General features: G+C 46.4%; 1 pseudogene across 1 annotated transcript; it reads right to left on the bottom strand.

Moving 5' to 3' along the window:
- Nucleotides 1-10,714: 10,714 nt before the first annotated feature.
- On the bottom strand, nt 10,715-11,100 carry LOC311607404 (protein dpy-30 homolog; annotated as a pseudogene). The gene has a single exon. The product of its transcript is annotated as a protein dpy-30 homolog (transcript).
- Nucleotides 11,101-12,658: the final 1,558 nt, after the last annotated feature.

Below are 12,658 nucleotides of genomic sequence, written 5' to 3'. Positions count from 1 at the left end.
TTTGTTATTTGATATAACGTCTTCACATGTAACCCCAATAGAGGGCTAGGATGTGTAGGATGTGGGCCTCTTAGTCGGGGGTGGGGCATTATTCTGTCTAACATGTATGGAAATTTTGTAACATGGGGAAAAATGATTATCTTTAATTTCTTGTGTCTTTTGTGTGTGTGTGTGTGTGTGTGTGTGTGTGTGTGTGTGTGTGTGTGTCAAGTAGAAAGATCTTTGCATCCAAAAGAGAAGGATCAACACTGGTTAAAAAACAAACTTCAAAGCTGGGTGTGGTGGCGCACGCCTTTAATCCCAGCACTTGGAAGGCAGAGGCAGGTGGATCGCTGTGAGTTCGAGGCCAGCGTGGTTTACAAAGCAAGTCCAGGACAGTCAAGGCTATACAGAGAAACCCTGTCTCAGAAAAAACAAATAAACAAAAAACAAAAAAACGAAACAAAACTTCAAGACTGAATAAAGAAGCCAGCTAGGCTGTTGCAGTCAGCAAGCAAATGCAGGCGTCTCTGTGAGTTTGAGGCCATCCTCCAACAGCTTAATTTACACAGCTAGTTCCAGGACAGCTAGGGCTAAGAGGGAGAGGGAGAGAGAAGGGAGGGAGGGAGAGGGAGAAGGGAGGGAGGGAGAGAAGGAGAGAGAGAGAGAGAGAGAGAGAGAGAGAGAGAGAGAGAGAGAGAGAGAGAGAGAAGTATTTTAAAACAGCAACTAAACCAATCAACCAAAAAAGAGTATAAAGACACATTCCAAGTGCTGGGCTTCAATATGGGCACAAAATTTGTTCCAAGATATAGAGAGAATTTCACAATGAGCTGCCTAAGTTGAGAGCTTTGGGAGAATAGTTCTAGAAGATTAGAAACAGACAAATTTGGGGGTCGAGTTCAGTGGGAGGACATTATGAGCAGGGAAGGGTCTCTCTCTCTCTCTCTCTCTCTCTCTCTCTCTCTCTCTCTCTGTGTGTGTGTGTGTGTGTGTGTGTGTGTGTGTGTGTGTGTGTGTGTGTGATATGCATGTGTGCATGTGTTCATTTATATAGACAGGTGTAGAGGCCACAGGATGAAATTGGGATGCATGCTTCAAATACAGACCAAATCTTGTGTTTGGTCTGGTGTTGTTTTGAGACAGGGTCTCTCACTGAACTGAGAGCTCACCTGTTTTGGCTGACCTGGCTAACTGGTAAGATCATGGGCTTCACACATCTAGCATCCCCAGGCCCTTTGGTGCTACTGCGTCACTAACCTATAGTAACCCCTATAACAAGCTTTGCTGAGGCAGAGAACACGCGTGGGTCATCTGTATCTAATCAGTGGTATATTGCAATGGCCCCATGCTCTTTCCCAAGTGCTGAATGTGCACGTTTATCTCATCCCAACTACATGTTCAATGACATCATGTTGGTAGTTTGACATCTTCCATGTTGGAAGTAATACTTTATAGAAATCAGGAGACAGGATAAACCAAGGCTCTCCCCTGGGTTGTTAAACATTTACCACAGCACTATCTGCTCTGCAAGTATCCAGTACAGTGCCAAGACACAGCTGGCACGAGAGAAATGTTTGCTCAAGAAACAATAACTTGAATAAGACACTAAACGAAGTCTCCTATAAGAAAATTGAGGTTAAATAAACACATATTAGCTGGATGGTAGCACAATACAATTTTAGAAAAGAAAAACTTGATTCACCATCAACTTGGAGGGCATTTCCTAAGGGTAAAGCAGAGAGTTCTGTCTGGCCCTGCGAATCTTGCACAATTCTCTGCCCTCATGAAAGAATGAGTGCATTGCAGGCTATAAAGATGTCTTCAGACTTGAGGTGACAAATGGAATTGAGCAAGATGCAAATTCGCAGGCACAAGTATGCAGTCCGGTGCCTGGGTTAAGTAAGACTGAAAACAGCACAGGTCGTAAGCACTGGGGGAAGAAGGGATGGGTGGGAATGTAACCTGGCAGCGTGGGGTGTCATGAGTGGGGACAGAGGTGCTGCACGCAGGTGCAGGTGACCACACAGGAACTTCCAGAGGAGGAACTTACTGTGTGGGGGACCAACAGAAGAAACTGGGATTGCTTTCTCTGCAGAAAGGAGAACTGTACGAAATGCAAGGTTGACACCAAGTGTTGTGTCATATAGACCGGGCCATGACCATGCCCAATTTTTAGGGGGCACTTTCTACACTTGGGGCCCATGTGTAGAGCAATGCCCAGAGCAGAGCAGGGTTTAGTTGGCATCCAGAAAGCACCGCCTCTGCAAGGGCAGGACTTGCCCTTCAAATGGGAGAAACCCCTGGGACTTATATCTCAAGAAGCAACCTTGGGGGAGATTAAAGCAGGATGGATGGTCAAGTGCCCTGGAGATGCAATAGGAGACTCTTGGTAACAGAAAAACTGCGGGAAGCTGAGCATGGTGGCGCACGCCTTTAATCCCAGTGCTAGGGAGGCAGGCGATCGATGTGAGTTCGAGGCCAGCCTGGTCTACAAAGCTAGTCCAAGGCAGCCAAGGCTACACAAAGAGACCGTGTCTCAAAAAACAAAAAGAAAAGAAAAGAAAATCCATGGGAATATTTTTGTGGGTGACCTAATAGTCTTGCAATTCTTTAAAAATTATTTTTATTTGTGTGTGTGTGTGTGTGTGTGTGTGTGTGTGTGTGTGTGTGTGCGCACATGCGCACCTGAATGTGAGCATGTGCCTGCATGTATGTACATGTATCATGTGTAGATAGTGCCCACGGAGGCCAGCAGAGGGAGTTCCATCCTCTGGAACTGGAGTTACAGGTAGTTGTGAGCCATCACATATGGGTGTGGGTACTGAACCCAGGTCCTTCACAAGATCTCTCCAGCCTCCCACCTCTCCGACCCCTGAACTTCCAGCTCCTGAAATTCACTCATCTCAGAGATGTGCGATTGTATCTCAGGGGGCTTAGATTCCTGCCAGGCATTGAGCTGGGCGCCTTGCCTACCTGATTGAGGCTAAGGTCCAAAACAACCCAACAAAGTACACAGTGGTGCCCTTAATTTACAGGTGAGGGAGTGGAGACTCAGCGATTCATTGTTGATAGTCAGCCAGTTAAGAAATGGAGCAAGGGTTTGTACTTAGGACTATGTGCTTCCTTGATTCCTCGGGAGCACTGTAGCTGGGAGGAATGATGCTCCCCCCCCACCCCCCCAGTGAGCTTAGTGGTATAGTGCCTGTCAATCTGAGTACCAGAACCACAGCTTCCAGTGCTGTCGTCTGGTGAGTGGTGGGTGTCTTGCAGCCAAGACATCACACATATCCTTCCAGAGCTGAAGATGCTGAGGCTGCAGGGCTCCTCCTCTAGGACCATGGTGGATGCTCTGTAGAATTAGACTCTTCCTCCACTCCAGCCCTTAGCCTCTCACCACCACAAAGTCACAAGGGCAGGCACCGACTGAGCCCGCCTCTTTAGATGAAGGGATGTGAGTCACAAGTCCGTCTTGCCTCCCTGCCACGGTGATTTGCTTTTGGTCTTAATGGTGATTCTCACACGCTCCCAAGGAGTCAGTGCCAGGCTAGAGCCAGCTTCCTGGGAGCAGCTGACATCCTAACAATCATGATCTTTGAATCATCCATCCATTACATAATTAATCGGTACCACAGAGCTTGGGTGTTCACCGTATGTCACCATGCACTGGGGCCACTCCTCTTCATTGCTGGATTAGCTTGCCTGGCTGGCTCCAGAAGCATTTAAAGATACTAGTTGCAAGAACCAGTGTCTTCCCTGTTGCCTAATGATGCCCACTTCCTACCTGCTGCTAGTGTCTCTCTACAGTGAGAGAATACATTTGTGGGCTAATGCCGTTTATTGAGCAATGACTTTGAATTTCTCTGGAGCCACCCTTATTGACAATGCCTCACACTCACACCTGGAATTACACTCTGCCTGTTCCCAAAGGGCAGACATCTGACCTCCAAGTGAACACGGCCTCAGTTCTAGGCAGGGATCACATCGGATCCCCTTTCAGGCTCACAAAAAGCTCAATTTATTTTTTGTCACGGCTATTTTCTCCCTGAATGATGTCCCTGCATACATGCATTCTGGTCCCCAGCGCCACTCTGCTACACCCCACCTTTGCCAGTCACATAAGGTCAGTAAATTGTCACAGACTCGCAAACACTGACACAGCAGATGGGGAATTAAGCACAGGAAGGCTTGTCTGACACAAAACAGCAAGAGACAGCTCTTCCTCTCTGTGATAATGCTCCCTTTTAAATTATATTCCAGTGTGTGGCTGGGACAGTGTGAAATGCATTGATAAAAAGGCAGCATGGGTTTTTATTTTTCTGGAACATGTTACTATTTCACTGGGATTCAGCAATCTCAGAATGTTTTGAAGCCATTAAAATACGATGCTGGCCAGGCGGCAGTGGCACACACCTTTAATCCCAGCACTTGGGAGACAGAGGTAGGCAGATCACTGTGAGTTCAAGGCCAGCCTGGTCTACAAAGGGAGTCTAGGACACCCAAGGCTACACAGAGAGACCCTGTCTCAAAAAACCAAAAAGCAAACCAAACCAAACAACAAAAGTTATATACATACGATGCTGGAAGCTGGGCAGTGGTGGCGCACACCATTAATCCCAGCACTTGGGAGGCAGAGAGCAGGCAGATCTCTGAGTTCAAGGCCAGCCTGGTCTACCGAGCAAGTGCCAGGACAGCCAAGGATGCACAGAGAAACCCTGCCTTGCAAAACCAAAAGAAAAAGGAAGAAAATAAACAAACAGGAAAAGCTGCTGGAAAGGAGGGAGGAGGGCTGGGGAGCACACTGGCCTAAACCCACAGCGGATTCACACCCCCAGATCTTCCAGATCTTCAGAGGATTCTGTGTGGATCTCTTCTCCTTACCCTGCCCCCCCCCCCCCCCCCCCGCAAAGTGTACCCTGCATGAGATGGCTGCCTCTTTCTCTAGGAGCCTGTTATAAAATGTCATCGTCTGGGTTAATGCTGAGCCTAGAAAGGGCTGAGGGAGACTGGCCCTTGAATCACTAACCCAAGGTCTCTGGGAGTACACTACACTGGGCCTCTGTCTTCCACTGTTCCTGGGTCAACCGAGACCTAAAGCCCCTCTGACGAGAGGATTCGCCTCTGCCTGAGACAGCTGCTGAAGATGGCGTCTGCTGCTGCATAATGCTCTGGCTTCAGTGCAACAGGATCAAATGCCTCTTCTGGTCAGAGTAACTTGAGAGATTGCTTTTTAATCACTCCTTGCCCAATGTCTCATATTACATAGTCACCGTCCTCCCGGCCTAGGTCATTGCCAGATAAGCTGAACAATTGGTGAATAGTTCAAGTGCTTAACCTGTAATCCATAAGAGTGACATGAGATCTTCTCTGGGTCATTCTATTGGAAAAATTAGAGGGAGATCTGAGAGAGGAGGCACCACCTACTTACTCATTCTCAACCGAGACAGGCTCGCTGGCTATAACATGAGTCATCTCCTATCAGCAGCTGCAGAGAATTCCAAAGAATGTTACTTCCTCATTAGGTCCATCAGTTCTGAACACTCCAGAGAGAGGAGATTTAAAAAAAAAAAAAAAGAAAGAAAGATGTTTGCTAGCTGCCAGACTATAGCTGTGGAACAAACTCCTAGGAGTGGAAAAGTTTGGTCAAGAGGCATTGTGTGTTCGTAGTTTGTGTACAGTTTGTACCAAGATTCGGGTCTAACAGCAGTGTAGATGGACAATGGCTTTTCTACACCTTTGCAAGTAAACTAGGTGTAAGCTTGGCCCATTTCCTAAGTGAAAATTAGTAGCGTGGACGATGAACTGTGATGGTACCCTGCGTCCCTTAGCACTGAGGAGCTGCCAAAGGAAGGCCAGCTTCTGTAAATGTCCCCTCCGAGTTTATTCCTGCTACTCTACATCTTGAAGACAGAACAGGGTCGAGGTTGGAAAGAATGGGACAGAAGACAGCAAGGGAAAGAGGCAAGACGGGAAACAGGAAGGGGATGAAGAGAGAAATCGGAAGTGGAGGCGACAGAGACTTGGACACACCAGAACACGGCAGGGAATTACAGCCCCTGGCTTCCCACTTACACTTCTGCCTTCTCCGTAGTTCACTGACCTACGCCAGCCAATGTGCACATTTCCATCGGCCACTCCACTTCCTCTAAGCAAGGAGTCCCACTGCAGACAGTTTATTTCTCCTGCCAGTCTCAGATCTCTGGTTATGAAGGCATCTGATGTCCAAGAAAGGCTCTGCTATCAACTTTTCCAAGAAAAGAAGTTTAGAGTCATGAAAGTTGTAGTGGAAGGTGTGGTGCGTCACACAATGTTTTATTGTAATGAGCCACTGGTCTGTTTTGAGGCCTCTGACTTTAGGGTTTTTTTTTTTCCTGTTTTATTGGGGGGGGGGCGTTTCAAGGGCAGAGGGCAGATATGAGGGGAGGGGGAGATGAGTGGGATTGAGGTACACGATGTGAAATTCACAAAGAATCAATAAAAAGTTAAAAAAAAAAAAAAAGAGGATTTGACAAACTGCATCACCAAGACAGGATGCTCTCTAACCCATAGATACGCTTACAGGTGTGCAGTGTGCTTCGGGGGTGTGGTATTCATAAGCTGTATCACATGCTAGTTTTAAGTTCCATGGTACCAACTGCCTTTGAGGCCCTTGTGCTCCCATAACTAACTCATATTGTTTACCCATATTCCTGTAAGTGACTCCCATAAAGCTCATTGCTTTAAAAAATAAAAAAGAAAAGAAAAAAAAAAAAGAAAAAAAGAAAAGAAAAGAAAGAAGTTCAGAGGGAAGGCAATGTCTCCAAACTGTGCCCCAACTAACATGGGATGCAAGAAACAAAGTCTGGCCCAATTGTAATACCTCCCCTGCAGTATTAGTGAGGGATTAAAACCTACTAACTAGTAGTCAAGGCAGAGAAGGTGGCCAAGGGTGTGAAGACACCTTAAGCCACATCTGATGATTGAATTTGGTCCCTCAACCCACATGGTAGAAAGAAAGAAGTGATTCCCACAGGTTGTTCTCTGATCTCTACATGCGTGCCATGTGTACCCACCTCCACATCCACATCTTTTTGTTTAAGACTGTGGCAAAAGAAAGCTTAGATATGCAGGCCATGCTGTACTTAGACAAGATAGTATTGCTCTCAAGGCTTAACTTACTTTTTTTTTTTTTTTTTAAATCATGACAGATGTCATAACAAAGGGCCAGAGTGAGCCCGATCAGACCTCTGCTGTTCAACTCATGGTGTTAAAATCCCAATATCAGCCCTTAAACCCCACTCAAGGATTTGAGATGGAACAGTGCTCAGGGGGGAATGAGAGGTCTCGACAAGGCTAAAAGGCCCACAGCTAGAGTCCCACGGCCTCCACAAGCACTGGCCCACCTCCACAGGCACCAGCCAATTCCAGGTAGAGACACATAGCCACAGATAGGATTTCTCTAGAAGCCTTTAAAAGAGCCTGCAAGCTCCTCCTCATGGTCACCACCATTTTGTATGGATGCTTGACTCCTGCATGTGGGCTGTTTCTGCAGAATAAACGCTCTTTGTTTTTACATACTATTGGAGTCTGGGGTCTTCCTTCAGTGATTCTTGGACCCTTACAATAGCAGATGTTGGGAAGTCAATGAGAAGGTTATGGAAATTGATGGATGTATTCTTTCTATATGCACAACAGGAGGATGAGTTGTGCATGCCCAGGGCCTTGGGTGAGGATGGCCTGCTTAACATCAGACGGGTGGTCCATACCAGTATTCCAGTCTCCCATTTCATGGTCAAAGATTTAGGAAATTTCTTCCCTTAACTGTACATTTAAATGCATACACAACCCTCCACTTGGAGAAGATGAGGAAGAGGCCAACCACACATTGCCCATGGTGCTACAACAGTGTTTCTTTGTGTAGCCATGGTTGTCCTCAAACTAACTCTCTAGAACAAGCTGGCCTCGAACTCACAGAGATCCACCTGTCTCTGCTGTCTGAGTGCTGGGATTTAAGAAGTTGCCGCCACTTCCCAGTCAGGACTACAACATCTTAAGTGTATGCTTCTTTCCTTCTGAAATGAATGGATGGACACTGAGTGGGGAGTTAAGGCAGGCATTGTGTTTAGGGACTCAAAGAAAGCCTCTTGTCATCTCTCTTAGTGTACGGTGGTTTTAAAAGTCAAATAAAACCTTGTGGGTGGCTGCCCATTGTTTCAATTCTTATCTATTGTTTTTAAAAAGAAGGTCTTGCCTTAGCCTTGTTTAGTCATTCCTGTTGGTCCATCCTCCCAAATGCCAAGACAGTTGGCATGTGCCGCCTTCCTCGCTTAATCCTCAATCCTGGGTCTTTTGACTAGTTAATTAGACACCAGCACTAAATCAAATTTAGCACTTTTGCCAATGATCACGATATTTATTTATTTATCTTTGTTTTTGAAGGATGGATGTCTATGATCTTTTGCCTTAGCCTCCTAAGTGCTATCTGGGATTAAGGGCGTGTGCCTCCTTGCTGGCCAAGTAGCATGCCTCTAAGAGCTCAGTGCTGTTTTGTCTATGAGCTTGGCTTCCCTTCCATCACCCTTACAGGAGCTGGGGAGATGAATTTCAGTGCATTTTCTTTCATTTGCACCCTTAGCCTGGAGTGCTCACAGGATCCTGACACTCCTTGAAGGGATGCATTTCTCAATGTATTTCATAATACGAGTATATTGGCAGTCTTTACTGAGGGTCGTTGGGTTCAGGTTAATGCAGGCATATGACATATTTTTTCTTATGTCTTTATAGTTCTTCCTATGAATTATAGCCAGAAAATTCTGGCCTGTTTGTGTCACTTAGGGCAGTACATCTTGGCGTGCTGGCTTCTAGTGAGTAAACTGAGAGACAAACATACAAACCAGAGCCACTCCCAGCTGCCCAAGATAGCATTCATAGCCTAAGTATCTGGATAGAACACAGTATTGAAACTTTCAGCATGATTTTATTCACGTCCATTTTTCCTTTGCCAGGCCCTAATTCTTCCATATGTATTCTCAAGGGACTTGCTGATAAGATAGAGCAAAGATTTAAAATTCCTTTCATGCCTTAGCCTTCTTGGTTCTAGATCTTGGAAGACACGTTGGGATATAGTGAAGACAAATATTTTAGTGTCACACCAAAAAAAAGCACAAGAACAAAGCTAAAGTGACTTGCCAAGGCAATTTTATTTAGCAAAAAGAGTAGGCCATGACATCGAGGCAGGAGGGTCACTTAGTTTATATTCTAATGCAGGTGGTTACTATGTCTTTTCCCCATAAGCTGGGGTCAGACCTCACAGGCTTCCAAGACTGGCTAATTTGAAAAGAATCAGTGCAAAGGACATGAAGCAAAGAGGTCTGAGAGTGGGAAAGGGTCCTCAAGTTCCAAGAATGCTGGGGGGGGGGGGTGAGGGGAGAAGGGGTGCACAATTTTACCAGGTGGAGATTTTCAAATGTGCATAAAAGTTTTACAGGGTTGGGGAGATCTGTGGAACATTAGCCCTTGGCATGAAGGGCCAGTGATCCCAATCGGATCTCTGCTGTTCAACTCATGGTGTTAAAATCCCAGTTATCAGCCCTTAAACCCGACTCAAGGATCTGAGATGGAACAGTACTCAAAGGGGAATTTGAGGATCGGACGTTGCTATAAGGACGTGGCTGGAGTCACGTAGCCTCCACAGGCACCAGCCAATCCCAGTTAGAGTGACGTAGTCATAGACAGGATTCGCCTAGAAGCCTTTAAAAGAGCCTGCGGGCTTCCCCTTGAGGTCGCCGCCATTTTGTATGGATGGTTGACCCCTGCATGTGGGCTGTTTCTGAAGAATAAACACCCTTTGTTTCTACATACTATTTGAGTCTTCGTCTTCCTTCAGCGATTTGTAGACCCTACAGGCAGACTAAATACCTTTAGTCAAGAAAAAATTCTCCCAAGATATAATTTTAGCTATCTAGAGGCAGTTGGAGACGGCAGGAACATCAAAAGAACCGGCTTTTTGTTAGAGGGCAACTAGTTCCCTCTAGCAAGACTACTGGATGCTAATTTGTAGAGGAGGAGGAAAAAGAGGGGACTACATTTGTGGGCAGGATGGCTCCATGGGATTTGGGATACTCCAAGTCACAAAAATCCTGCAGACTGATTCTTTTGTTTGTTTTGTTTTGTTTTTGTTTTTGGTGTTTTAACAGTTTATTTTGAAGGTCTTTAAAAAAAAAAGTAAAAGACAATCTGAGGAAAGAAATTGCACAGATGACACTCACTATATAAATGTGGTAGCACTCGGGAGGCAGAGGCAGGTGGATCACTGTGAGTTTGAGGCCAGCCTGGTCTACAAAGGGAGTCCAGGACAGCCAAGGCTACACAGAGAGACTCTGTTTCGAGAAATAAATAAATAAATAAATAAACAAGCAAACAAATAAATGTGGTGATTGAGCCAGCCAGGTGTTCGCTCTCCTGCAGCTCTAGAAGTGACTTCTGTGGTCTTGAAGGGTCTTATACTTCCAAAGGGGGGAGGGGAATCATGACAATTAAAGCTGCCTCGTAATCATGTAAATCTACAGTAGCAACCAAATGTTTCTTTTCTTCCTAAGAAATCAATTTTCAGCCGGGCGTGGTGGCGCACGCCTTTAATCCCAGCACTCAGGAGGCAGAGGCAGGTGGATCGCTGTAAGTTCGAGGCCAGCCTTGTCTACAAAGCAAGTCCAGGACAGCCAAGGCTACACAGAGAAACTGTCTCGAAAAAAAAAAATCAATTTTGATCTTCAAACTGTGCCTTATTTTTTAAAAGGTAAGAAAACTCAGTGGGATTTGGCTGTCTTTCCTTTGCAAGCACAGCAAGTCCCTGGAGTAAGATAGCACAACTGCCTGGTCCAGGCAGGCACGGGTGGGCAAGGGCTGTAGATCCACTTTCTGTTTTGATGACTTCCCTGTATTAATCTTCTCATTTTCGACTATCTTCTCAACATTGTCTGTGAGACCATACTCAGAGGGAGGGTTTTCTGCAACCCACGTCTGTCCCTCCAGCGTCTGCTCTGACTCCATGGCGGACTCTGCAACCCTCAATCAACTGGATACCAGTCTGTGCCGATGCTGTTGGTTCCTGCAAACTGATGCTTTGTGTGTGTGTGTGTGTGTGTGTGTGTGTGTGTGTGTGTTTTCCTTTTTTGGTTTTTTGAGACAAGGTTTCTCTGTGTAGTCTTGGCTGGCCTGAACTCCCTTTGCTGAGCAGGCTGGCCTCGAACTCACAGTGATGCACTGGCCTCTGCCTCCCAAATGCTGGGATTAAAGGCGTGCGCCACCACGCCCGGCCCGCAAACTGATTCTTTATGGTAGATTTTTTTCTTCTCTGTGCCATGACTTTTAATGAGACTATGGATTCAAGCAGAGTTTAAATCATACCTGCTATAGAATGACGCCTTTAGTGTCCATTAAGGGGCAGTAGGGGAAAGGCAGACCGGTCACCAAGTTCCAGAGAGAGAGGGACATTGGAAGAGGAAGAGGAAGGCTGTGAGGCTGACAGCCAGTCATGTGCAGGAACCAACTGGAGAGCGAACTCCTGAGGTGAAGGGAAATGAGGCAGTCAGATGAAGTCGGCTTTCGTCGTGGGAAGGGGGTGGGGGTGGGGGGTCACCTTCCATGAACTTTGGGAGGTCAGTGCCTTCTGAGGAAGGTGTAGGGTTAGTATGGAACTCCCAGGGCAGAAGGTGAGCTTTTCTCTGACACCTTCCCAGCTGACCTCCACAGAAGTTAAAAAGGGAAGCTTGCAGGCACTTAGGGCACAGGGTTGGGGTAAACAGAGTTCCTCCCTAGAGCTGGCTAGCACGCTTCCTCTCTGCCTCTGGGCTCCTTCTTTCTAATTCAGGCCCCACAAAGCAGCCATAGAAATCTAACACAGAAAACCTTCAATGACTCCTGACTGCCTTTAAGATAAAGGCCAAATTCCTGAACTGGACTTTCAGGACTTTGTCATGGCCATGCCCATCTCTCCCATCTCCTCACCCCATCTCCACCCTCCCACACCCCACTTTCAGCCTAGTCCCTTTCCAGCAACGCTCACTGGTGAAACAATGAGAGGATGCTGTTGTTGAAAGGAACACAGCGTTCCATAGAGGGTGGGTCTACCAAGAGGGAAGGACAGGAGCTGAGGAGCTAGCGCAGTGCATAGGGGGCTTGCCTTGAAAGCATGAGATGCTGAGTCCACACTCAGCTGGGCAGGGTGCCATGTACCTGTAATGCCAGCACTTTCAAGGACTGGAAACATCTGGATCCTGGCGATGCTGGCCATCTGGTCTAGCCCAAATGACAAGCTTTGGCTCCAGTGAGAGACCTCCATCTCAGAAACAAGATGGAGGACAATGAGGAAAAACACTTGAGGCCCTAACCTACACATGTACATGAATACACATTCATATGTACACACACACACACATACACACACACATACACACACACACACACACACACACAGAGAGAGAGAGAGAGAGAGAGAGAGAGAGAGAGAGAGAGAGAGAGAGAGAGAGGGAACAGAGACAGAGACAGAGACAGAAGAGGAGAAGAGAGGAGAAACTCATAGGCCACTTCTTTACATTAAACCCACATAAATCTAAACCAATTTTTTTTCTTTCTTTAGTTTTTGTGTGTGCTTGTTTTCTGGAAACATTACTATGAGATTAAGCGCCCATCTGGCAGATCC

The sequence above is a fragment of the Acomys minous genome (genome assembly GCF_964271855.1).
Source record: "Acomys minous genome assembly, chromosome: 1".
In the NCBI taxonomy this organism is placed as follows: domain Eukaryota; kingdom Metazoa; phylum Chordata; class Mammalia; order Rodentia; family Muridae; genus Acomys; species Acomys minous.
This window is presented reverse-complemented; position numbering and strand designations above follow the sequence as displayed.